Source organism: Vulpes vulpes, chromosome 12 (genome assembly GCF_048418805.1).
Source record: "Vulpes vulpes isolate BD-2025 chromosome 12, VulVul3, whole genome shotgun sequence".
NCBI classification, from domain to species: Eukaryota; Metazoa; Chordata; class Mammalia; order Carnivora; family Canidae; genus Vulpes; species Vulpes vulpes.
This window is the reverse complement of record NC_132791.1, coordinates 108,083,452-108,111,276: the sequence shown is the minus strand read 5'-3', so window position 1 is coordinate 108,111,276 and position 27,825 is coordinate 108,083,452.

Sequence of the window (27,825 nt, the reverse complement as noted above, 5' to 3'; positions counted from 1 at the left end):
AATGTGAAAACACAGAAAAGTAAGTCTTAGGAATCTGAATGCATTTGTAAGAAAAACCAGATTTTCCCCAAAGAGATAAGAATATACTGATGGCTGACACTTTTCTGGCGAGAGTAGGAGCCAGAAAAGAATGAGATATTATCTTCAAAGTCTTGAGAGAAAAATAAGGCAAGTAAAGATATTTTAAGATTAAAAACTGAGTTTGTCAAGAGCACATTTTATTTAAGGACTTTAAGAAATTTACCTCAGAAAAAGGAAAACAGGATTATAGAAGGAAGATAGAGATGCAAACGGAATGGTAAGCAAGGAAATATTGAACATACACACTGTTGTATAAAATAACAATTATGTTGCAATTGTGAGATAAAACTAACGTACCAGAGAGAAAATACATATTTGGTTAAGGTAAATATATTTGTTAAAATTTCTAGTATAAGCTCTAAAAAAGTAAGTCAAGGGTGTGATTTTTAAACCAGGAAAAGAAAAAAAACACCCTGAAACAAAAGCTCGCTCTCCCCACCCCCCCAGGTGAAAATTAAGGGAGAGAAAAGAACATAGAAAAATAAGTATAAATATAAAGAACAGAAATAGAGAGTAAAAATTGTTCCAAATCTATTTGAAATCACATTAATATATATGAGCATAACTTCTGTTACAAGGCAATTATTGTTAGACGTATTTTAAAAAATCCCGTTTAGGGGTGCCTGGATGGCTCAGTTGGTTAAGCATCTGCAGTTAAGCGTGTCTGCTTTCAGCTCAGGTCGTTATCCTAGAGTCCTGGGATCAAGCCCCACATCAGGCTGTCTGCTCCACTGGGAGCCTGCTTCTCTCTCTCTCTCTTTCTCTCTCTCTCTCTCTCTCTCATGAATAAAATCTTTTTTAAAAAATCCAGTTATAGATAACTTAGAGGCACATGTCACAAACTTAAGCTCCCACTGATGGTGAACATAAAAAAGAAATAGAAAAAAAGATTTACAGGAAAATATTAATGAAAATAAAGATGCTCCTGCTATACAAATAACAAACAAAAGAGAGTTTGTAGCACAAAGCATTACTTTAGAGTTACTCGTATTGATTAAAGTTTAAATTCACCTTGAAAATTCTAAACTTCTATACAATAATAGCATGGTTTTATAACTTCAAAATAACCCTTGACTGAATTGCCAGGAGAAAGTGATAAATAGAGCATCATTCAAGATATTTTAACATACCTTTCTTAGTAATCAATAAACTGAGCAAACAAAAAGTAGGAAGGATATAGAATAGATGAAAAAAAAGATCCGATTGTATGGAAGACTACATCCAATGACTGGTGACTGTATTTTCTTCTCGGGTATGCATAGAACTTTTTTAAATTCAAGAAACATTATCAGACAAAATGCATTATTTGGCCATCTCATAATTTAGGTCTCTGACAAGGAGATAACTTTATAGAAGTGAATATCTGTAAACTTTTAAAAAGTAATTTATGATTCAAAGTAGGAACCATTTGGGAAACTGGAAACATTGAACACAATGATTATAAAAATCCTACCTATAAAATGTAGACATTTCTTCAAGATGGTAACTAGAAATGTAGAAGTTTAAATATTCATATTAGGGAAGAAGAAAGTCTAAAAATATTGGACAAAGGGATCACCTTATGAAGATAGAGATATATACAATATAAGATAGAATCAAAGAAATAGAAAAGGTAAAATTAAGGTTAAAAACAGAAATTGGTAAAATTAAAAATAAGGATAAATTAGGTATGCTTACATGGCCAACACTGGGTTCTTCACAAAGTCCAATAAAGCAGATAAATGTCTAGCAGGAGTGATCCAAAAATTAAAAAAAAAAAAAAGGTACATGTTTGCAGTAGAAAATTTTTTTAAAAAGAGCCCTAACAACACCTGGGTGGTTCAGTGGTTGAGTGCCTGCCTTTGGCTCAGGGGGTGATCCTGAAGTTTCAGGACTGAGTCCCACATGGGGCTCCCTGGGGGGAGCCTGCTTCTCCCTCTGCCTATGTCTCTGCCTTCTCTCTGTGTCTTTCATGAATAAATAAACAAAATCTTAAAAAAAAAATAAAAATAAATAAAAAGAGCCCTAAGAACAGATGTAGCAGATGTTAAAAATAAATAATATCATGCAGAGATATGTGCAAAAAATAGAAAGTATGGGTAAAATGAGAAAGTTCTTAGTGGAAGATTACCAAAAAAAAGTTAAGACTAAATAAAATATGTCAGTGTAAATCCATTATCAGTAACAAAAATCACAACAACAAAAATCTTCCAGCAAAAAGAAAAGGCAGATAATTCCAATCATTTTCAAATTCTTTAAAGAATGGGTAACAGGAGAACGTTTATTTCTGAGATCAACTTCAAAATCAGAAAAGATACCAAGAAAAAAAAAATACCTTATACACCAATCTCATTCAATAACACAAACTGAAAAATCCTCAACAAAATATTAGCAAGCATATCCCATCGTTGAATTTAAAAAAGGTAAATTAGTTTTATATGCCAGTTTAAATGCAGTGCCAGCTCAAACTGAGACATTCTATCAATACAATTTACCATGTTAATATATGATAGGAGAAAAACTGCAAGATGATTCCAAAGGATGAAGAAAGAAAAAAGTCATTAGTTCATGATTTAAAAAAAAACTAAGAACTAATTGATTAAAGACATTAATTTTAGAATTTTTTAACAAAATTAGTTGTACTCAGTGGTGAGACACTGAAAGCACTCTCTTAAAGTGCAGGAAGAAAGTCAAGAGTGCCCAACGTTATCACTTTTATTTAACCCTGTAAAAAAATGGTTCTGATATTTAAAAAAATCTTTTAAAAAGTTAAGAATTTAGGGATACCTGGATAGCTCAGTCACATAAGGTCTGCCTTCAGCTCGGGTCATGAATCCTTCCTGGTCCTGGCATGGAGCTCCATCTCGGACTCCCTGCTCAGGCTGTTTCTCCCTTCCCTTTACCCCTCACCTACTTATGCTTTTTTCTCTCAAATAAATAAATAAAATTTTTAAAAAAAGTTAAAAGAAGAGGAAAACTGCCATTATTTGCAGACTGTCCTCAAAGGAAACTAAAACAAAACAAAACAAAAACAAAGGAAATAAATAATTTGAGTAAATAAAGTAATATTTCACAATTTGGATTTATTTAAGTTTAATAGCAAAATAATACTGCATATATATTTTATATTAGGAAAAAATTTTTGTAAATTTTTGTATTATTTTTGTAAATAAAAAGCTAAGGATCCTAAGAATAAATCTAATAAATATGTTTGAGATTACTGTGTTACAAGAAATTATAAAACTCAGTGAATTATATTAAAGGGGAGACATACATTGATAAATAGAAAGAATGAATATCATTTAAAATATTGCTTTACCCCAAAATGACCCACAGATTAAATTCAGATCCAATCAAAAAACATACAAGAGTTTTGTGAAGCCTGCAAGGTGATTCTATAATTTATTTGAAAAGTGAAGTACTAAGACCTAATTCTGAAAAATAGTGGGATTTTTTCCCCTACAATTTATTATGACTTATTAAAAATCATAGACATGTTAGCCAATGGAAGAGAACAGAGAAAAAGACTCATGTTTATATGAAAACTTAAAATATGGTGGAGATGACAATGGAGAAGTTAAAATTTGATGAGATCATATCCAGAGATGGAATACTTAATTATTATTTTTTTAATCCAGATGAATCAACAACTACAATGTGAAAGGCAAGGCTGTAAAAATTTAGAAGACAAGTATGGGATGATATTTTCATGATGGTATATAGATAGGGTATTGTAAACAATTCTTCCCAACACTAAATATTTTTTTAAAAAATGATAAATGAACTACATTAAAGGTAAGTCCTTGTTTCATCAAGAGATACCATACAGAGAGTGAAAAGGCAAGTCAAAAGCTCAGAAAAAACATTTGCCACACACATCAGTGACAAATGTTTCATATGTAGAACTTGTAAATAATTTCTCACGGTACATTTTTTAAAAGGCAAGCAACCTAACAGAAAAGTGAGCTAAGAATATAGGTGGCTATTTTGAAATCAAATATTCACCAAAAATTCAAGTCTCCCAGTTCTGGCATTGGTGACTTTGCTGTGCAATCTGAAACCTGCTACTCTCCTGGTGGAATTATAAACAGTCGCAACTTCTTGAAAGGCAGTTTGAATCACTAACCTTGAAAGATGATTACATATATCCTATAACTTAGCAATTGCACAGTCAGATCCATACCTTAGAGAAACCCTTGCATGTGTACAGGAATACTATACAAAAATAACACAGCAGCATTATTTACAATTGAAAAAATAAAAGGAAAATAAAATGTTCATTAACAATGAGATGTTAAGGATTAGTAATTATTAATTTTGGAGCTTGCATATCCAATATTTTGGATAGAAATATTATACAACACTGAAAAGGAGGTACCGACAGCAGCAGCACGGATGCATCAGTCAGCCCTCTAGCATGCCCAGGTAATGTGAAGATGGTGCAGAATGATACAGAAAGTATTTAAGGTAGGGTATTTGCAAAGTGTGGGCAGACATGCATTACAGCAACGCTAGTGGCAGTGTGGACAAAAATCACCCATAGACCCAAAGGAGTGAGGGACAGAAGCATGTGCTACAACCTACAGGGGTAGCATCCAGTGTGTAGAGGGCCACCTGGCTGGATCTGTGGCCTCCAGTCTGGGGAAGCAGCACCCCTGCGGAGATTCCCTCAACTCACTCTCCTTCCTCCAGTGGCTTGCCAACAAGGTGTATGCTCTCCAGAAAAAAAAAAAAAAAAATCCACGTTATACCATTTGCAAAGGGATATAAAAGTCCCCTTTCCCCCAGGGCTGATGAGACAGGAGAAGATCACCTGGGTGTTGCTGTGAATGAAGGAGAGATCCAGGATGAGCTCTGAGGCCCTCTAGGTTGGAGGTTGGGGGCAGTGAACAGAAGGAGTCTGCTCTGTAGAACAACTAAGAGGTTGGTTCTGGAAGCAAAGTGAAGAGCTTTCTGAGTTGGGTCACCAGCTGTGTCAAGACCACTGACTGGTCAGGGAGGTCAGGGCAACCCAGAAGCTGAAGGCCTCGGTGATGGGTGATGACAGGGGCTGTCCCTGTCAAGAGGTGGCGTGAATACTGAGGAGAGTGCACGGAAGGGAGAGGGGAGGAGAGGCAATTGCATTTTCTCTGGAGGAGTGTTCTTTCACCAGGCACGGGGGAAACAGTGGCAAGGGCTGGATGAAGATGTGGAGAAAAAAAGAAATCCCTCTTTTTTATTTTGTTTTGTTTTGTTTTTTAAAGAGTGAAGATTTTTACAGCATCTGTACATAGATGTGAATTATCAAAATGTGTTACATAACATCTTTTTGATGCTTGGAGAAATACATATTTGGGAATTCTCTTTGTAGCTTGTTTTCAAAGACAAGAAATAATTTCTCTTTCTTTTGAAAATAGTCAGCACCATATTTTCTTTCACTGACCATATTGTTTCTTTGTTTGCTCACATATAAAGCATTCCTGTCTGAACTTGTAGGATAGCACTTTAAAACAATTCCAATGAAAGAGAACTCTGTTGTGCCATTTTTTTTCATCTATGATGTAAATACTGTTTAAAGACAGTAAACTTGGATATTGCTGCCAGAGGAAAAATCATAAAGAAACCTGATTAGTCATCCAAGGAAGGGCCAGCCGCAGATTCCTTCCTTCAAATCACATTCATCTTCATTAGTCAACCTTCTCGTATTTTTCTGTTCGAGAAAGAGTCATTAAATATCTCCTACCTATGGAAATGTTCCTGTTAAAACAATGAGAGATGGAGAGGGAGGCAGTGAGGGTGTAGGGGAAGGAGGGAGTGGGGGGCAGCTGGGGGAGAGAGAGTAGGGGAGATGGAAGTAGGGGAGGAAAAGGAGGAGAGAGTCAGGGAGGGAGAGGGAAGTGGAGAGGGAGAGACATGATAAGGAATTAGCTCAGAGTAAGAGAGAGTGTAAGGAATTGGCTCATGTGCTTGTGGAGACTGAGGAGTCCCAGATCTGCCATCTGGAAGTTGGTGACACAGGGAAGAAGTGGAGTAGCTCAGCCTGAGTCCGAGGGCCTGAGAACCAGAGCACCATTTTCCATGTAGAAGACCAATACCCCACTTGAAGCACTAAGGCAAGGACAGCCCGGGTTCTTCCGTTCTCCACCTTTTGCCTAATCGAGCCCTCAGTGGAGTAGGGGATGTCCACGCCCCCTGGGGACGGCCACTTGCTTTCCTGAGCTCACAGGTTCAAATGCCAGCCTATCTGGAAACCCTCTCACAGATGTCCCCAGAAATAACTTTGAGCCAAGTACCTGGTCACCCAGTGACCTAGTCAAGTTGACACAAAAAATTAATCATCACGGTCTTCAAGTAATTTAACATCTGATAACCAAGATGAAACATTTACATGACTATGTTTTGGTCTGGTTTTTATTCGGGGGTAGAAAGGTAACATCTTGTCAAAGAAGAAGAAACGAGGGAGTGTTTATTGAAACTGCAGTGTAGCAGGGAGGCCTATGTGGATGATGTCACATTTGACTTGTGTCTTAAAGGACTGTAATGTTTTGGTCATGCAGAGATGGCGAGTTAGGGAGGAGGCCTGGCAGGAAAAAGGTGATTCATGTCAAGAAGTATAAACAGAGCGGCTCAGTTGGTTAAGCATGCAACCTGATTTCAGCTCAGGCCATGTTCTCAGGGTCTTGAGATCAAGCCCTGCATTAGGCTCTGTGCCCCACAGGGATCCTGCTTAGGATTCCCTCTCTCTATCTCTCTCTGCCCCTTCCCCTTTCCCCCTCCTGCCCCTCCCCCTGCTCTCTCGCTCTCAGTAAATAAATAAATAAATAAATAAATAAATAAATAAATAAATAACTTTTAAAGAGGGATGCCTAGATCGCTCACTGATGGAGCATCTGCCTTAGGCCCAGGGCATGATCCTGGAGTCCCAGGATCCAATCCCACATCAGGCTGCCCGCAGGGAGCCTGCTTCTCTCTCTGCCCGTGTCTCTGCCTCTCTCTGTGTCTCTCATGAATAAATAAATAAAATATTTAAATAAATAAATAAAAGCAACTCATCTTTATTAAAATAAAAAGATATTTTTTAAAAAAGATTTTTATTTATTCATGAGACACACACACACACACACAGAGAGAGAGAGAGAGAGAGAGAGAGAGGTAGAGACACAGGCAGAGGGAGAAGCAGGCTCCATGCAGGGAGCCTGATGTGGGACTCGATCCCGGGACCCAAGGATCACGCTCTGAGCCGAAGGCAGGTGTCAAACCGCTGAGCCGCCCAGGGATCCCAAGATCTTTTAAAGTAAAAGATAAATGGAGCAGTGCAGTAGAGTTGGTATAGGGACTTTTATCAGCTAGAGATTCAGTTACTGGAAGTTTTAGATTTAATATTAATATTCAATATGTAAGGTAGTAAGTTCATTTTAAATCTAAGCACTTGCAGAGATACTTCCTTTACTTTTGAAGTCTTTACAAAGATAAAATCTTTATAAATATATATGTGTAATTTTACATGCGTTACCTGTGTGCACCTGTGTGTATGCATATATAGATACATGCAACTTGAAGTATGAAGATACTTTAAAAATAATAAATACGCAATGAAAAGAAAAATCTCCTGCCCGAATTTCTCCATCCTAGTGTAATGTTTCTGAAATAATCACTTTTAACTCTTTCTGCCTTTGGTTCTGGAACTTGTCATCACATATTAAATAGTCTTTATTCCTCCATTTTTAACTTATCAGATTTAGAGAATACTTTTTCACCCACTGGCATTAAATTTGAGAATTTTAGCACATGTACATTAGACTCACTCGCCCACCTGTTATTTCTTCATCCGATTTTAGTTATTTAACTTAATTTTTCCTTAACAACCCCTTAATAATAACTACTTAATATATCTTTTATTACAAACTTTTCTTTATTAAAGAGTGAATATAACCGAAGGAAAATGCATGAAAATGTATGAAATGTATCAAATATATGTATGACTTTTAGATATCCTTCATGTCCGTTCCTGACTCTACTCTCTATTTAGTCCCTCATAAGTAACCACTATTCCGCATTATACGTTTATCATCCTCTGCTTGGTGTATAATCCTACCAAATATTTGTACTTCTAAATAATATAATTTTTGTCATGCTATTGCCTTTGCACACATACACTTACACTGACTGTATTTCTCTGCAACTTGCATTAGCTGCTTCATTCTTGTCTCTGAGACCCACCTAGGGGTTACCTGTTGCTATAGCTTTTCCAGTTTTTTTTTTTTTTTTTTATTCAATAGAATTTCTTTTTCCCAACTTTATTGAGATGTCATTGACAAATAAAACTGGAAGATATCTTAAGTGTACATTTGATGTACAACATCTCGTTAATCAATACATCCATCACGTCTCATATTTACCTTGTTTGTTTGGTTGGTTGGTTTTTGGTCAGAACATTTAAGTTCTGCTTTTTTTGCAAATTAAAATTATGTTATTTAGTGTACTCAACTCTAACCACCAGGTTTTACATCAGATTCTCAGAACTTATTCATTTCGTAGCTGAAATTTCATATTTTTTACAGACCTCTTTCTATTTCTACCACACCCCAGCCCTTGGCAATCGCTTTTATATAGCTGTCTCTAAGAGTTCTACTTTATTTTTTTTTAAGTTTTAAATTTTTTTTTTAAGTTTCCACTTATAAGTGATATCATGTTGGGTTCTATCATCTATATATGTTATGTATGCCATATGGTGTATATATATATACATACCACAACTTCTCTATCCATTCATCTGTTGATGGACCCTTAGGTGGTTTCCATATCTTGGCAATTGTGAATAATTCTGCAATGAACGTAGGAGTTCAGGCATCACTTTAATATCCTGTTTTCAATTCCTTGGGATGTATACCCAGAAGTGGGGTTGCTGGATCACATGGTAGTTCTATTTTAAATATTTTGGGAAACATCCATACTGTTTTTCATAGTGGTTGCACCAATTTACATTCCTCCCGGAAGGGCATGAGGGTTCCCTATTTTCCATATCGTTGCCACCCAACACTTGTTATTTCTTGTTATTTTGTTGATAACTATTCTAATTAACAGGTGTGAAGTGATGTGTCATTGTGGTTTTGATTTGCGTTTGCCTAATGATTACTGATGTCAGGCATCTTTGCATGTATGTGTTGAACATTAGTATGTCATTTTTGGAAAAAAAAATATATTCAGTTTCTCCATGCATTTTGAAATCCAATTGTTTGCTTTTTGTTATTGAGGTATGTTTTGGATATTAACCTGTTGTCAGATATATGGTTTGCAAATATTTTCTCCCATTCCACAGGTTGCTTGCTCAATTTGTCTATGGTTTTCTTTGCTGTGAAGAAGCTTTATAGAATGATGTGATCTCATTTATTTTTACTTTTGTTGCCTTTGCTTTTGGTGTTATAGCAAAAATAGCTTTAACAAAATAGCAAAAAACAAAAATAATTGCCAAAATCAACATCAAGGAGCTAATGTCCTATGTTTCCTTTTAGGAATTTTATGGTTTCAAATCTTATGTTTAAATCTTTAATTCATTTTATTTGTTTTTTGTATATGGTATAAGAAGATTGTAGTCCAGTTTCATTCTTTTGCATGTAGCTGTCCAGTTTTCCCAATATGATTTATTAAAGAGACTATCCTTTCCCCACTATATATATATATTTGGCTCCTTTGTTGTAAATCTGTTTCTGGGTTCTCTATTCTGTTCCAACGATTTGTGTTACTTTTTTATATCAGTACCACACTTTTTTGATTACTATAGTTTTAGTTTTATGATATAGCTTGAAAAAAGGGAACATGATGGTTTCAACTTTGTTGTTTGTTTTTTTCTTGTTTTGGATACTTGGGGTGTGTTGTGATTTCCTACAAATTTTAGGATTCTGTGATCTCTGAACAATACCTTTGGGATTTTGATAAAGATTTCACTAAGTCTGTAGGTGACATTGGATGGTATGGATACCTTAACAGTATTATTTCTTCTAATCCATGAGCATGGATTATCTTTCCATTTATGTGTGTCTTCCTTGATTGCTTGCATCAAAGTTTATGATTTTCAGTGGACAGATCTTTCACTTGCTTGCTTAATTTTATTATTAAATATTTCATTTTTGATGCAATTATAAATGAGAATGTCACTTAATTTCTTTTTCTGATACTTTGTTATTAGACTATAAAAGCACAACTGATTTTTGCATGTTGATTTTGAATAGTGCAACTTTAGTAAATTTATTTATTAGTTTTAACAGTTTTATGGTGAAGTCTAGGGCTTTCCAAATATAATACCATGTTATCTGCAAATAGAAACAGTTTTACTTCTGTCCCAATCTGGAGTGGCTTTGGCTTTTTTTTCTTGTCTAATTGCTCTGGCTGGGATTCTAGTACCATATTGAATAAAACTGGTGAAAATAGGCATCCTTGTCTTCTCTCTGATGTTAGAGGAAACATTTTTAGCTTGTCTCCATTGAGTGTGATGTGAGCTGTGGGTTTGTCATATATAGCTTTTATTATGTGGAAATAGGTTTATCGATACTGAATTTTTAAGAGTTTTTTTTTTATCATGAATGGGTACTGAATATTGTCAATTTTTTTCTGCATCTATTGAAATGATTATATGAGTTTTATCCTTTATTTTGTTAATGTGGTATAACATTTTGGTTAATTTGTGAATGTTGAGTCATCCTTGAATCCTTGGGGTAAATCCCACTTGATCATGGTGTATGCCACCTTTAATGTTCATTTTAAAGTTTTATTTACTTATTTTAGAGCGAGAGAAGGAGGGGCAGAGGGAGCCCCAAGCAGACCCCTGCTGAATACAGAGCCCTGATACATGGCTAGATCCCAAAACCCATGAGATCATGACCTGAGCAAAAAGCAAGAGCCAGATACTCAACCAACCAGGCACCTCTTTTAATATTTTAACATATTGTTGGATTTGGTTTGCTAATATTTTGTTGAGGATTTTTGCATCTATGTTCAACAAAAGTATTGGCCTGTAATTTTCTTTTCTTTTAGTGTCCTTGTCTGGTTTTGGTATAAGGGTAATACTGGCCTCATAAAATGAGTTTGGAATTGTTCCCTTCTCTTTTATTTTTTGGAAGAGTTTGAGAAGGATTAGAATTAATTATTCTTTAAATATTTGGTAGAATTCACCAGTGAAGCCATATGGTCCTTGACTTTTCTCTTTTGGAAGGTTTTTGATTGTTGATTCAATCTTCTTAGTAGTAATTGGTTTGTTCAGATTTTCTGTTTATTCATGATTCAGTCTTGGTAGGTTTTATGTTTACAATAACTTATCTATTTCTTCTGGTTTCCAAATTGTTGGTAGTAATTTTTCATAGTGTGCTCTTACATCCTTTATATTGCTCTGATATCAGCTGTAAAGCCTTCTCTCTATTTGTAATTTTACTTGAGTTCTCTCTTTTTTCTTATAAAGTCTATCTGAAGGTTTTCCTATTGAATTTATCTTTTCAAAACAAAACAAACAAAAAAACACCAAAAACCCAGAAACACACCATCTGTATCATTGATTGATCTTCTCAGTTGTCTTTCAGACTGTATTGCACTTATTTTCACTATGATCTTTGTTTATTCCCTTTCTTCTGTTAACTTGGGAATTTCTTTCTTTCTATTTCTTTCTTTCTTTCTTTTCTGTTCCTTGAGTTTCAGACTTGGATTATTTGATGGAGCTCTGCTTTATATATATTTTTTCCTTATCATTGTAAACTTTCTTAGAACTGCTTTTGTTGTATTAAACAAGCTTTGGTATGTTGTATTTCCATTCTCATTTGTTTCAAGATTTTTTCCCCATTTAATTTTTTCCCCTTTTAATTTTTGACCCTTTGGCTGTTTAGCAGCATGTTGTGCATTTTCCACATATTTGTGAATTTTCTCCAAGTAATTGGTTTCTACTTTTATACCATTGTGGTCAGAGAAGAGGCTTGATATATTTTTAATCCTATTAAATTTAGTAACACTGGTTTGATAGTTTAACATATATATCTTAGAGGATGTTTCACGTACACTTGAGAAGAATATATTCAGCTGTTGTTGGAAGTAACATGTAAATGTCTGTTAAGTTCATCTGGTTTAACATGTAGCTTAAGTCCACTTTTTTTCCTTTTTTCTTTTTTCTTTTTTTTGGATGATAGACATATCTATTATTAAAAGTGGGATATTAAAGTCCCCTACAATTATTGAGTTACTGTCTACTCTCTTCAGTACTGTTAATATTTACTTTATAAATTTAGGTATTCCTAAGTTGAGGGCATAGACACAAATGCTATGCCTTCCTGTTGTATTGAAAATTCTTTTCATTATATAATAACCTTTTTTTTGTCTTTTGGTATAATATTCAACTTACAGTCTGTTTTTTCTAGTATGAGTATAAGTACCTTTGCTTTCTTTTGGTTTTTATTTGCATGGAATATCTTTTTCCATACTTTCATTTTGGGTCTATATACAACCTTCAAGCTGAAGTGAGTCTCTTGTAGGCAGCAGGGAGTTGAGTCTTATTTTTACATCCATTCAGCGACTATGCCTATTGATTGGAGCATTTAGTACATTAACACTAATTTATGTATTCATTCATTCATTAATTCATTCATTCATGAGAGACACACAGAGAGAGGCAGGGACACAGGCAGAGGGAGAAGCAGGTCTCCTGAGGAGAGCCCAATGTGGGACTCGATCCCAGGACCCCAGGATCATGATCTGACCCAAAGGCAAATGCTCAACCACTGAGCTACTTAGATGCCTCAGTACATTAACTTTTAAAGTAATTAATGATAGGTATAGACTTACTATTGTCATTTTCTTTCATTGTTTTGTGGCTGTTTGATTATTCCTCTGTTCCTTGCATCTTCTCTTTGTGTCTTTCTTTGTGATATGATGATTTTATATATTGGTATGCTTAGATTTCTTCTTTATCTCTCATGTATCTATCATCTGTATTTACTTTGTGGTTATTAGAAGCCTGAAATAAAACATCTTACATTAAAAGCAGTCTGTTTTAAGCTCATAGCAACTTAAATTCTAATGCATACTAAAACTCTATTTTTAGTCACCCTGCCCTTCACGTTTTACGTATTCTTTTTTTTAAAAAAGATTTTATTTATTTATTCATGAGAACACACAGAGAGGATTGAGAGAGGTAGAGACACAGGCAGAGGGAGAAGCAGGCTCCATGCATGGAGCCAAGGTGGGACTCGATCCTGGGTCTCCAGGATCACGACCTGGGCTGAAGGCGGCGCTAAACCGCTGAGCCACCCAGGCTGCCCCACTTTACATATTCTTGATGTCACAATTTACACTTTCACCTTGTATATCCTTTAATAAACTGTTGTACCAGATTTATCAGTGATTTATCTATCACAATTGCAACACTTCCATATTCTGAAATGAAGTATGTATTCATCTTTATCATTTTGATTTATACTTTCGTGTTTTCTTATTATTACTTAGCATCATTTTGTTTCAGCTTCAAGAAGGCCCTTTAACATCTCTTTAAGGCTGGTCTAGTGGCAATGAATACCTTCAACCTTTTTATGTCTCAAAAATTCTATTTGTTCTTCAATTCTAAAGGACAACTTTGTCAGGTAGAGTATTCTTTATAAAGTAAGTTATTTATCCCTATTTTATTAAGTTATTTTTCTCCTGAGGTTTTATCTTGTTCATCTATGTGGAACATATTTCTCCATTTTTTCATTTTTCTTGATTCTCTGTTGGTTTCCACACAGTAGATAAGACAACCCCTCTTCCAGTCCTGAAGGAGTGACCTCATGTTGGAGGTGAATCTTGTTGTCAACCTTGACTTAGGACTTGGTTTCTCTCAAAACTTTGTGTCTGTTCAAGCAGCCTATTATAAATATTAATAGTTCCCAGTAGTTAAGTTTGTGCCAATAGCTGGCAGGGTCCCAAAGGAGAGGATCTCAGTATCTAGATTCAGGCTGACTGGAATCCAGACTCTCAGGCACTAGATTTTAAAAATACATAAATACATTCAGACTATATGGTGTATATGGTCTATAAGTGTCACCCCACTGGCCACCAGATGCAGGTAATCTCAATGGGTTGGCAAAAGTGGATAAGTTGCAAAAATTGGGTGGCAGTTGCAAAAATTAGGCCCCCCAGACAAATGTCTAAGCTCTTTTCTGGTAGATACCATTGAGCTGGAGCAAGGCAGAGAGACAGCACCAAGGTTGTGTCCACAGCCTATACTCCTTGAGAACAGCTCTGGGGGCCACTTGATATGTGCCACAATCTGAAGCCTGCCTCAGGCTGATGCACAAGGACAAGTAAACTTTTACAGAGAGAATAGGCGTGTGCTTCTGTCTGCTGTTCATGTAATGATTGGGGGGGGTAGCCTGCCAAGAACTCTCTCCTTGATTGCCACAGTCCCAAGGGACCCCAAAACACAAGCCCTCCTGACCACTAGAGCCAGGCAATCAAGAGACATTCCCTGGGCTGCTGCTTCATAAACTGCAGCCCCAGACATGAAAATAGGGTGCCCCATACACATAAAGCACCCCTCTAAGAAACCCTGGCACTACAAAGTGGGGCAGATGGAGTAAACAAAGATGACATCCACCCTCTGGGATATCCACAAAGGGTTACAGTCAGCCTCTAGAAGTGTGCTCAGTTAGAAGCCAACCCTCAGGTTGCAGCCATGATGACCAGGTAATAGGCCTCTTTCACAGAAAGAATGAGCTCCTGGGTCTGTTGCTTCTTGCTGTGCTCTGAGGGTAGAAGCTATTTGAAAACTCTTTCTCCACTGATTACTGTCCTGTGGGACTCAAGAGTAAGCATAATCCTCATTAGCCACTAGACCTAGGTGGTATAGAAGTGTCCCCTGGTAGCAGCTGCAAAAATTAGGGCCCAAGACAAGAGAGTGAGCATCTTTCTGGGTGACTGTAATTTGCTACAGTCCACAGGAGCAGGAACACAAGCTCCAGACCAGGTGTTCAAGAGGGGTCCTTTTGGCAGCGGCCACAAAAATCGGGTTACCAGACGTGTAAAATCTCCTTCCAGAGATACTGTTTTTCTAGAGTTCAGCAAAGGAAGAGTGTAAAGATGGCATACATCAGTCTCCATCCCTCAAGAGTGTTCCAGCAGGCTACTAGATGGGTGCTAAATTAGATGCCTGCCCCTCAGGCTGAGCTTTTAATATAAATGGGGATGCCATTGGCTGCCTCTGAGCTGGACTCTGGGGTGGATGAGTCTAAACACATGGGCCCTTTAGGAAGTGTTTATCAGATCACTACCCTTTTGTAGGTCTCAGGACAAAGGCAGTGTTGGTTTTCAAAATGAGATATTTGGAGGGCTTGCCTTTCAGGTGCAGGTCTAAAAAGTATGGGTGCCTAATATGGGGTTCAAAACTTCACTTCCCATGGAGAAGCCCTAGATTTTGAGTTTTCTTTTGGTTGGCGGTGCTGCACTGAGGGGAATCATGGTGAGATTGTGTCCTAGCTTTTCCTATCTGCTTTGATGTGTTTTTGTTTTGTTTTTCATTGACCTGATGTATAATCATTGCTCATCCAGGATTTAGGTTTCTCAAAAGAAAATTGTTTCACGTGTAGCTGTAGACTCCATGTGTTCTTGGGAGGGGAGTTCAGGGTCTTCCTAGGTTGCCATCTTGAACCATTCTCTGGTTTCCATTTCTTTTTCTAAATTTTGATTGTGGTAAAATACACATGACATAAAATTTACCATCATAACCACTTATGAGTGCACAGTTTCGTGGCACTAAATGTATTCATGTTCTTGTACACCTATTATTATTTGTCCATAGAATTGTAGAATTGTAGAATTGAAACTCTGGATACATGAAATAGTAAGTCCCTATTTCCCCCTCCTCCCAGCCCCTGGCAACTACCATTATACTCTGTCTCTGTGAATTTGACTATTTTAAGTGTCTCATATAAATGGAATCATACAGTATGCATCCTTTTATGACCAGCTTATTTCACTTAGCATACAGTCCTCAGGGTTCATCCATATTGTAGCTTAAGTCTTAAACTTTTATTTTCCTGAATTATAGCAATTTTGATTTCTTTTTTTTTAAGGGCAAACAGGATCTCACTGTGGGTACGTAGCCTATAGTGTTCTTTTCTGATGCTGACTTAACTTCTCATACCATTAAGTTGGATACTATGACTTATCAGGAAAATATGGTTGGTCATGGAAACTCCCTGGGAGTTCACTATTAATTCTCCCAAGCTCTGTAGGATGAAGCCAGAGGAAGCTCTTCTAAGAAGCTAATAAACTGAAGCTTAGATCCCCTTACTTGCACAGGACCAACTTCACATTGTCATGCTGTATTCTTTTTCTTAAATGTAACCCTTAAAAATCATATATGCTTCAGCAAAACCCAAACTGTCTGGGCCCAGCCCCCTGATTTTGGATATGCCCCATTCTCCTTGGCCCTGGGCTCTATTCTTTTCCCTCTGCACCTTACCAAGTTTTGAATATCATAGCCCAACTCCTCCTGTTTTAAGAAATGCCCTTAGGGCAAAAGCCAGATTTATGTTTTGGTAATCTCTGTAAGCTTCTTGCTTTTGTTTAGTGTTTGGCCTCTAAGTATTTATTTTCTCACCCACTCACCAATATATTTAAAAATGTTTTAAGCATATTTTTATTTAGCATATTTAATTATTTCAAATGAATAACTAGTCAGATCATCTAAGCCAATTTTGCTGAAAATGGAAGAATCTATTGTAGTGTAATTTAGCTTATATTTCTTGATCTATTAACCGATATAATTATTTTGACTCCTAATTAGGCTAAATGAGAACCATTGAGCCTCTAACCTTTTGTCCAACTGACTTCTTTCACCCACTGCCTGATTTCTGCGAGAACATACACAGTCTATTCTATAACATTTATACTGTAATTAGTGCATCTGTGTTTTGTTTGTAAGTTGACTTTGATATTATAAAAGCCAATAAGCAGCATTCAGAACATTTTATTAAGTAAATGCTATGTATTGTAAAATTAAATATTTTAAGTTATAAAAAAGTAAATTCTGTCCAATATTACTTTAATCTTACAGTTTGAGTACTCAACATCATTCCATATTAAAGCTTTAGGCAAACTAGTTTGAAAACTATGTTTTCACATATATACACACATATATATGTATGTATTCATATACACACACAAAGCTGATCCTCATTTTTTGCAGATTCACCTATTTGCTAACATTTATTTGTAAGCCCCCCAAATTAATATTGGAACACTTTCTTATTTATTCATGAACATATACAGAATGACAAACTATTTGTGTTGCCCTACATGCATTTTCCCCTCTGAAGTCAAACAAGGTGATGCTCTGTTATCTGCTCTAAGTTCTCTTCTTGTAAACAAGTGTCCTTTTTGCTGTGCATTTAATGCCATATTTTTACAGTTTTGTGGTTTTTGGGTGTGCGTGTACTTTTTCTGTTTAAAATGGCCTCCAGGTGCGCTACTGGACACTGCCTAGTGTTCCTAAGTGACGGAAGGCTGTGACATGATTTACAGAGAAAAAAAAAATCTATCAGATGAGCTTCATTCAGGCATAAACTGTAATGCTGTTTGTTATGAGTTCACTTTCAATGAATCAGAATGGTATATCCAAGAAAGGAAGAGGAAATTTGCAGATCTGTCCATGGTTCTGCACTGAAAAGTACTAGGGTACCATCTACAGCGTGCGATGAAGCGGTGGATTTGTGAGATGATGACAGACTTCAAAAAAAAAAAGTGCAGTGGGCAGCATTGTGGTAAGGCCAAGAGCCAAAGAAATTCACGGTCACGTTACCCTGGGTCAGGAAAATGTTAAACCCTTCTCAGCTAGTATGGCTTGGCCAGCATTTTTCAGAAGATAATGTGGCATAAAAAATGTTAAACTTATGGGAGAGGCAGGTTGCATGATAAGGAGGCTGCAGACAAATTTTTAAAAATACCTGCTGTTATAAAGCAAAAGAGTTATGTAGAAATGCAGGCTTTTAATGCTAACAGGACCACTTGTTTTAGAAGGGCTGGCAAATGAAACCATATAATGCAAATGGTGTGTTAGTTGAGGTGAATGTGACCAGACTCTCCAGCAAAAGCAGTGGTTCAGTATTTGCAATTCAGTGTTCCTGGGTACTTCATAGAACAGAAATATCTTGGAAAATGAGAATTGACCATCTACACATACTGATATGTTGGAACAATTGGGAAATGTTTATATTGCTGCGGTATTATATTACATGAAGAAATTATTAATTCTGAGTGGTAATACATTTTTGGCCATGTTGAAAAACGTCCTTATTTTAGAAAAGGATACTGGACTCTATAGTGATGGTTTGTCATAATGTCCATAGCTCATTTTAAAGTAATTCAGTATAAAATTAAAGTAATTAAAATAATTGAAATTTGATATCTTTCTCCAGTTTTGGAAATTATTTTCTACTTTTACATTGATTAACATCACCCACTATGTTACTACTCTTCATTATTCTCTCTCCATTTCTCTGTTTCCCTCTGCCTGCCTATTTCCTTTTTTCTCTTTTTCTTAAACCCTTATTAGACTTCGAAGATACTACACTGACCCTTCTATGTCTCTTAAATTTTATTGCATATTTGCCATCTTCTTTTTACTTTTTTTAAAAAAGATTTTATTTATTTATTCATGACACACACACACACACACACACAGAGTGAGAGAGAGGCAGAGACATAGGCAGAGAGAGAAGCAGGCTCCATGCAGGGAGCCCAATGTGGGACTTGTTCCCAGGACAAGTCCTGGGAGTATATTTATTTATTTATTTATTTATTTATTTATTTATTTATGAGAGACACACAGAGGGAGAAGCAGGCTCCATGCAGGGAGCCCGACGTGGGACTCGATCCAGGGTCTCCAGGATCACGCCCTGGGCTGAAGGCAGGCGCTCAACTGCTGAGCCACCCAGGGATCCCTACTGATTTGTTTTTGTTTTTGATTTAAGCAATCATAGGTCACATTTTCACTACTTTGCTATTTTTCTCCATGTTTCTTCTTTATAGTACTTGGTCTTATTAATATATTTTTTATTTTATTTTTTATTTTTTTGAGGTCAGCTCTAAGTCCAACATGGGGCTTGAACTCACAACCCTGAGATTAAGAATCACATGCTCTATTGACTGACCCAGCCTGGCCCTGCAGATGTAATGTATTTTCTAAAAATATCTCCAAAGTTGATAACTACATATTATTAACTTCAGAGACATTTAAAAATATATATACAACCATATAACTATATAACTATATATAAGTATATATAACTATATAAATATATATGTGTATATATTTCCATATATGTATATGTATATAGTTATATATAGAATGTAGATGCTGCTATGTGCCCCATCACTTCATGAATGTGGACAGGCTATGTTTTCTAGCATGTGGACAGAGAGAAGATAGCCTCACTGTGCCCCAACTTTACCTCAATTACAAGTTAAGAAGGGTTTTATTCTGGACTGCTAACCTGCATACAAGAATTATTTTTTTAGTATATTATTATTCATATTTTTAAGTAACACTTTTTCTTAATAAAAGAAAATCATATAAGGTATAATGCCAGTGCCCCATTTTCTCTCATGTTTAACTCCATTTGATAGAAGCAATCATTGTTTTGCACTGTGTTGTGTGTCTATTCAGGCATTTTCTATGCAGATACTCCTATCGTATATCATTTTCATGTCCCAAAAAATAATTGAATCACCGTGTTTCCGTGACTTGCATTTTTAAAATTTAACGATACTCTTCGATTATTTTTGTTTATATGTTAGAATATATTGAAATGGGTTCTTTTTTTTAATTTTCTGACTTTTATTTTAAAATTAAAAAGCAGTTGCAAACTTATAAAAGTTGCAAGAATGGCATGAACAATGCCTATGTACTCTACACATAATGAATTAGTCTGCTAGGACTGCCATAATAAAAACCACAGAATGGGTGACTTAAATAATAGAAATTTATTTTCTCACAATTCTGGAGACTGAAAGCCCCATCTCAGGTGTCAGTAGGTTTGGTTTCTTCTGAGCTCTCTGTTCTTGGATTGCAGATGGTCACCTTCTCTAGGTGTCCTCACATCATTTTTCTTCTAAGCACACACCTCCCTGGTGTCTCTATATGTATCCACATTTCCTCTTATAAGGACACAAGTCATACTGGATTAAAGCCCACCCATGTGACCTCATTTAACCTCAATTATCTCTTTAAAAGCCCTATCTCCAAATATAATCACATTCCAAGATGCTGGGGGTTAGGCCTTCCACATATGAAGTCTGGAAAGAAACAATTCAGCCCCTAAAACCCAGGTTCACTAGTGTTAACAGGCTTCCATATATATATTATTATCTTTTATGTATACATATTGCAATTTTTTTTTTATTCCTGAACATTTGGGAGTAAGCTGCAGATGTGGGCCAAATTATTCCTTGGTATTTCAGTGTGCACATCCTTAAACAAAGATATGCTCCCAGAAAGCCACAATTTAACTCTCAAAATAAAAAAATCATCACTGAGATGATACTGCCATCTAATTCGAAGACCTGTTCAAATTTTGCCGTTTGTCCCCAAAATACTCTTTATAGAATGATCATTTTATTCAAAATCCTATGATGTGGTTAGCTGTCACTGATAGGCTTCAATTTGGAAAATATTTTCAGCCTTTTGCTTATTTCCTAATGACCCTGACATTTTTGAAAAGCACAGGACATTTTTATTTACTTACGTTTTTTTTTTTTTTTTTTTTTTTTTACAGAATGTCTCTCAATTTAGGTTCAATCAGATTCAGGTTATGTAATTTTGGTAGTGTCGACCAAAAAGACCACCAGTCTATAAAGTAACCAAAAGGGCTTATTTGAGGTTTTAGGAATTGTGATGCTGGAGACACAGAGTCCACTGAAATCGAAAGTGTGCTCCTAATTGAGGTAGTTGGGGAGTACAGGCTTATAAAAGCAAAAGCCACAAGGTTATATAAGATGTTTTGGAAGAATTATGGCTGGTGCTGGCACTTAAACTGACTACCTGATGTCGGATTGGCTATTTAGCTATCAGGTGCTACATTATCTCTATTTTAGTCCAAAGTAGAAGGATGTGTTCCAGTAGGTGGTCCAGTTGCATTTGACAAAAGTCAACAGTTCAGGATGCTAGGAAAAATTGAAACAGAAGATGTACATAGGCCCTTTTTCCTTAATATCTTTCTCAACCCTATTTTGAATGGCTCTGAGCAATGCTTATTTCTCTTTGGAATATTCTTTCACAGTAGAAATACCCGGCCAGTGAGCTGGTTTCCCCTAGCACACTGCATCAGGAGATGCTCAAGGACCATCAGTCTCATTACTGGTGATCTTGTTTTGTCACATGTTTCATAGATGGGGTCTGTAAGGCAGTTTTTCACTCTAATGGTAATTGGTAAGTATTTTTTATCAGTTAATATTGCCTGATATTTTGCTGTATGGTAGACTTTTCATTTCTTGTTTATTTCCGGTGGGTTCATGCATTCCTACTTTATCCAATATATTATAATGTGTTTCAATAATTATTTACTTTCATTCTCAAATTGGTCTGTATTTGACTTTTTTAAAGAAATTTTTTAAAAATTTTATTTATTATTTATTCATGAAAGACACACACACACAGAGAAGCAGAGGCATAGGCAGAGGGAGAAGCAGGTCCCATACAGGGAGTCTGATGTGGGACTCAATCCCAGGACTCCAGAATCATGCCCTGAGCCAAAGGCAGGAGCGTAACTGCTGAGCCACCCAGGCATCCCTGTATTTGACTTTTGAACAGGTCCCATGTCCTTTTGATGTATCTACTTTATTCTAATCTTTATTTATTTTATTTTATTTTATTTATTTATGATAGGCACACAGTGAGAGAGAGAGAAGCAGAGACACAGGCAGAGGGAGAAGCAGGCTCCATGCACCGGGAGCCCGACGTGGGATTCGATCCCGGGTCTCCAGGATCGCGCCCCGGGCCAAAGGCAGGCGCCAAACCGCTGCGCCACCCAGGGATCCCTATCTACTTTATTCTATAGGGCAAATGGATTGTTGTTTGTCTCACTCTATGGACAGAGATTGAGGGAGAAGGGGAAGGTAGGATATGTGGCCCAAATATATCATACAATGTCATCTTTATAATTAATCTTTTTCTGACCCAGAGCCCAGTCATGCTCCCCACACCTGCCAGAGTAGGTCTTGGAGCATCCCTGGAACTCTGCCTGGAAGAGTAACTTTAACCTTTGCTGCCATCTGTTTTTCTTTTCCGCTGGGTTTTCTTTCCTTCACTCTGATTTTGCTCCTCATTGAGAATCCTTTTGTGTTTATCTTCCAGAAACATTTCTGATTTTCTCCTACCCAACTTTTTATTGAATGCAAAAATAACACACTTTTGAAACATGATTACTATAATGATTGGTATTCAGTGGTGCTTCATAGTTACATAGCATGTTTTAAAGTTTACAAGGGGAAATCTTTTATCTATCTTTATACTCTGATGAAGGAAGGATAAGCATTCTTCCTTCTTTATCCCTACATTTAAAAAAATGAATATTTTTGAGACTGAATGCGTTTACTGTACTTCCAAGTTCATAAAATGGGCAAAGGATGGAGCCAACGGCTAAAATCCATGGCTTCAGACTGTGACCTTTCTGGGCTTCAGTTTATTTGTTGGAGGGAAAGATCAGCGTACAGTCTCCACTTTGAAATTTGATGACTAAACAAATTCTTAGCCATTTTCCACCTACGTTAGGAATTCTTACCCTCATTTTTTGATAAAGGCAGGATTATTAAGTATCCTTGGCATAACATATAAATTATTACTGAGGTATTGTGTGCTTGTTTTGGAATGCAGATTCAATAATTTGAAATTTCAATTTCTTCAGTTTTGTAAGAGTAAAATGATCCAAGGTCAGTGATCTCTTTTGCCATTTTCTCCACGGGAGGAAAGGTGATAGAAATATCTGTGTACCTCCTGAGCACGGCCTGAGAGCACACTAATATTGGTAAAGTGTTTCAAATAAACAAAGAGCTGACTTAATGGATAGATATGAAAAGTACTCTCCTGTGAAAAAAAAAAAAATTCTCCTAAAGGACAAGTCAGAAAGGGATTCTTCAGGCTCTGCATCCTGGCCTGATTATTAAAACCTGAAATGACAGTTTTCAGTGTTGGCAGTAACAACCTGGGGCAATGGGAGGTTAGCCTGAACCAGCTAAGATCAGTTACAGGGTTCAAAATCTCGTGTTCTATAACTAACACCAGCAGAACACAATCAAGTCTTTTTTTTTTTTCTTTTCTTTTCCCAACATTGAAAACAATTAGATCGAACAGGAAAACAGTCATGGTGGTGTGGCTGGACTTCAGGTGTTAAAAACCTTGCTCAAGTTTAAATGACGTCATTTATCATCCGTGATCATTCAGCTGGTGCATTTGAGGAGGGGGCCCTATGAGGGGTCTTTAGCTCATTAGCATGTCTTCACTGGTAACTGTCTGTAATATTAGTTCCCTTTGATCTTCCTTTTGATTATAGCATGCAAAGCTGATATCATCTGTTATTATTTCCATTAATAACTAAGTGTCTCTCATGGCTGACAAGGCAATTTGTTATTATCAGGCTGCCTTTGTGCGGTGCAAAGAGGTTTACACCCGCTCCCCCACCCGGCCCGTGTAAAACAACAGGCGTTTATCTGGTCTCTGCAGCCTCAGGATGCTGGCCTCTTGCAGGGGCTCTGAGTGCTGCTGCACCAGGAGAGGAAGCACCTGGACAGGGCGATGGAGAGGCAGCGGTGCAGATTCTAATCGGGACATAATTTCTGCCTTAGAGGCTTCAGCAAATTGGGCGATCTCACCCCAAGCATATCCTGCTGACCCTGAATTGTTTCCCTCAGGTCTCAGTTGGGCAAGGCAAGGCAGCAGGCCTGGGGGAAGGAGAGGGGGTTGTGTCGCTGGTGGTCAAGGACACGAGTGAGATAGTGGAGGCAGGCTGCAAGTTCCTCTTGCAGTGAGCAAGGTGGTTTCTCATTGCTGTGTCCTTAGTATTGCAGCTTCCAAAATTCGAGTTTTGGCAGATCAGGAAGGGGAAAGATTGGCAACCCCACATTATCCTCAGGTTTCTATATTTGCCTTGCGTTCAGTGTGTCTGCCATCTTCATTCCCAGAGACTTTGAGAAATTTGACAAACCTATGACACCTACGAGGATAATATTCCTGCACTTTCAAAATGACTCCACCTCCCAGAATAATAGGATGGTTGATTCATTAGGGGGAAAGGCTGCGAGTGGAAGCGTGTTCAAGATGCGACAACTTCCTATGACTTGAATAGCATGGGAGGGTTTCAAAACACAAACTTTTCCTAATGGATGGGGCTGACACCTTTGTCATCTGCCAGCAGGAGCTACATTTCTTTTTTTTTTTTCTTCTAAATCTATTGGTTTGCAGGGCAGATTATATTGTTGGAAGCCTTGCCTGTCCTACGACTTTAACCAAACTGCCTCTAACAACAGCACAAAGAAGGTGAGGGAGCTATTTAAAGTGGCAAAGTCAGTTGGAGGCAGCTGTTAACAACTACTGTAGTTCCCCAAGGCAAGGTTTTGTCGGTGGATGTATGTTCTGCTGCATAAATAGACATTGAAGATCTTTGCATGCGGTCATGAAAAGCCACGTGGCACTATGTTTGGATCTGTTAGAATAGTGAAAAGGGAGTAATTCCATAAGTCAGATGGTCCTGTCATATCCTTTCCTGGCCAGGGTTGTCCTGAGATAACTGAGGTGCTTTTGGATGCTTTTTTGATCTAGAAGTTACAGAGGTTATAGCAGAGACCCCCGGTGGTCACAGTTTCAGCAGGTCCTGACCACAGACTTCAGCTCTTCTGTTGATCCATCCAGATAGTGTCAAAGTTGGTATTGGATCTGCTGGGGTAGGTCAGAGCAAGCTGAAGTTCCCTTCCTGTGAAGGACCTGGCACATGGAGAGCCCTCTTTTAACAAGAATGGTTGGTAATTTAGATGGTACTTGGCGGTCCAAGATGTGTTCACTCAGCCCCGTCTAAGAAGTGGAATGCAGCTACGTCTCCCTTAATACCTAATTACGGGCTTTCACTGAACTAGAAGCTTTGCTCAGGCTTCTGTTTTGTTTGGACCATGATTTGGGATGATTCTTGTATTCTTGCTATTTTAAAATAAGCAATAAAGCAGACATTTCAGGACTCTATGAAGAATCTAGACAAGTGAAAGAAAGCATTTTTTCTTGGGATCCTTTGCTATCTATACAAAACGGGATTAAACAGTATTTATGTTTTATCCACATTGACTTCAGCCATTGTGCTTGTGAGATTTGTTCTTTTTCAAACATCCAAGCAGTTCCAGACCATGCACTTTTGGGGGGATGGTAAGTGCAGACCTAGAATTTTGTCCATACTAGCTGACTGCTCCCTCATGAGATCTTATGACCTCTATTATTATCTCCCTGGATACAGATATGATTGGAAGTCTTGAGACTCCTTTGCACTCCTTCATCTTCATTTCAGGGAAATCAATTAGCAGACCCCTTGATTTCTAGTAATAACATTAAGCCCTAAGCAGGGAACCACATGTTCCATTTGTTGCAAGGTGTGGAATTTACCTTCTGGGAAATATGCACACAGTTCTTGTTGTGACTATCACTTTAATAGAAATCAGCCACAACTTGTGGATTTCATTTGTTTCTTTGCAAAAAAGGGGAAAATCATTAGTTGTGTGGGGTTGGCAGAGATTTCTCAGCCCATAAACTGAAATCTGACCACTATTCTTCCTGGATTCTTAGGAAGCAGATGCCATCATTCTAATTTTAAAAATATAAAGCAAACATTGTTTAGACAAAATGAGTAACTAGACTATTTCTAGAAGTGGAAACCCTCTATAAAACCAAAGTTAAGATTCTTCACACCAGTATGATATTTTCCCCCTATTAATTTCTTTCTTGAAAAAGGAGTGGGGGCAGGAAGCTATACCATTTGGAGTGAATTAAACTCAGGGTGATTTTTGGAGTAATGAGCTCTTTTTTGACATGAAATATCTGGCTTTTATTGGGTTGAATCATAACCTCTGTAGGGATGTCAGAGCGACTGAACAAGATGGAGCCTATTAGATGTAATTATTTTCTTGAACTACTATTATTCTAACTACATCTCAGAGAATATTTATTTGAAATATTTGTCAGTATATAATTTGTGTAAATTTATTGTTTATCAATATAAAAACACACATTTTTAGCTTTGAGACATGCGCTCTTTCATTTTTAGAAACCTGAAGAATGTAGGCTCTTATAAGCTATCAGCTTTTAGAAATGTTTAGAGTTGAGTTCATCAGCCTTATGTTGCCATGTCCTGCTCATCGTGGAGGGCTTGCAGAAGAAGGCTAACTGCCCTTGAGATGTACTATGAACCACCTAGGCTGAATGCATTGGACTTGGAGTCATATATTGGTTTGAAAACATGACCTTGGACAACTTATAACCCTTCTCAAAGTTCCAGTTTTCTCAGAAGCCAAGCCTTAAAGAGGTACTAGAAAGATTAAATGGCATATATATGTGAAAGAGTCTAACAACATTCTCCATAAATAGTAGGTGGCCAAAAAATGTTAGTTGAATCTGAATCTATTTGCAAAGTAAACTGATTAGGAAAGCTTTTTTGGCTTCCTTTGACTCGGCAACCAGATTACATTGGTTGGAGTACAACTGCCTGGAGGTTTAAGAAAAGCACAAAAGCTGCATGCATTTATGTGACAGCCCAGTTCTGAGAGGAGAGATGTGAAATCGTAAAACACTGAAGAATAATGTATTCTGGCTAAGCGAGACCTATATAGCCTTCCAGGAGCTCCTGTTATTAGCCAGGCTTGTCAAGAACTAATCACTAGCTTTCAAGTTTTGTAAAGCTATTCTGAAGGTTTACTTTAACCTTACCATACACAAAAATGTTTGTATTGCTACCCACTGATAAGAAAACTATTAGCATTCATTAAGTACAGCCATAAATCTCTCTCTCTTGGAAGAGCAATAATGCAGCCTTCCAGCTGCCATAATGAATGCAGTGTTTAATCTCTCCTTGGGAGAGTGTCCTAACTTCAGACCTCTACTACAGTTAGACACTCTGGAAAGAGCATGGCATTCTGGGAATGAGACCGAGGACAAAGGGGTGACCCTCCTGCTTGAGTTGGGATCCAGAAAACATTTAATGAGGACCTACTAGGAGTGGCAGATGCTAGAAGAAGGAACTTTTTTTTCCGTATTAGCTCATTTCACCTCATTACTACCATCCAACTATCTACCAATGTTACGGAGAAGAAAAGAGAGACTCAGAATGATTGACTTATCAGTCCAAGATAAGACACAGAATATAGCATAAGCATAGTAGAAGTTCAAATTTAGTTGTCTCTGACTCTTGAGCCCAGAGTATTTCATGATACTGAATGCTGTCCCTAAGGGCAGTGCTTTATTTCTTATTCTTAGAAATCAGACATCTCTGGGTGAGAAGTGTGTGATCTCCATGGTAGAACGTGGAGGATTGGAGCTATGTTTCTATTTTAGAGAACATTTGTAGCAGATAATGTGGAGTCTTTTCTCTCTCACTTTGCTGACACACTGTCTCAAGTTTTCCACGGAAGAACAGCATCCCTGGGTTGAAGTATTCTTAAACACACTTCCTCTGTGAGTTCTGCTTTCTACTTTCAAGCTCCCTGAGTGGAAAACACCTGGTGTCCCATGTGATCTGTTGTAGCTGCAGAGCT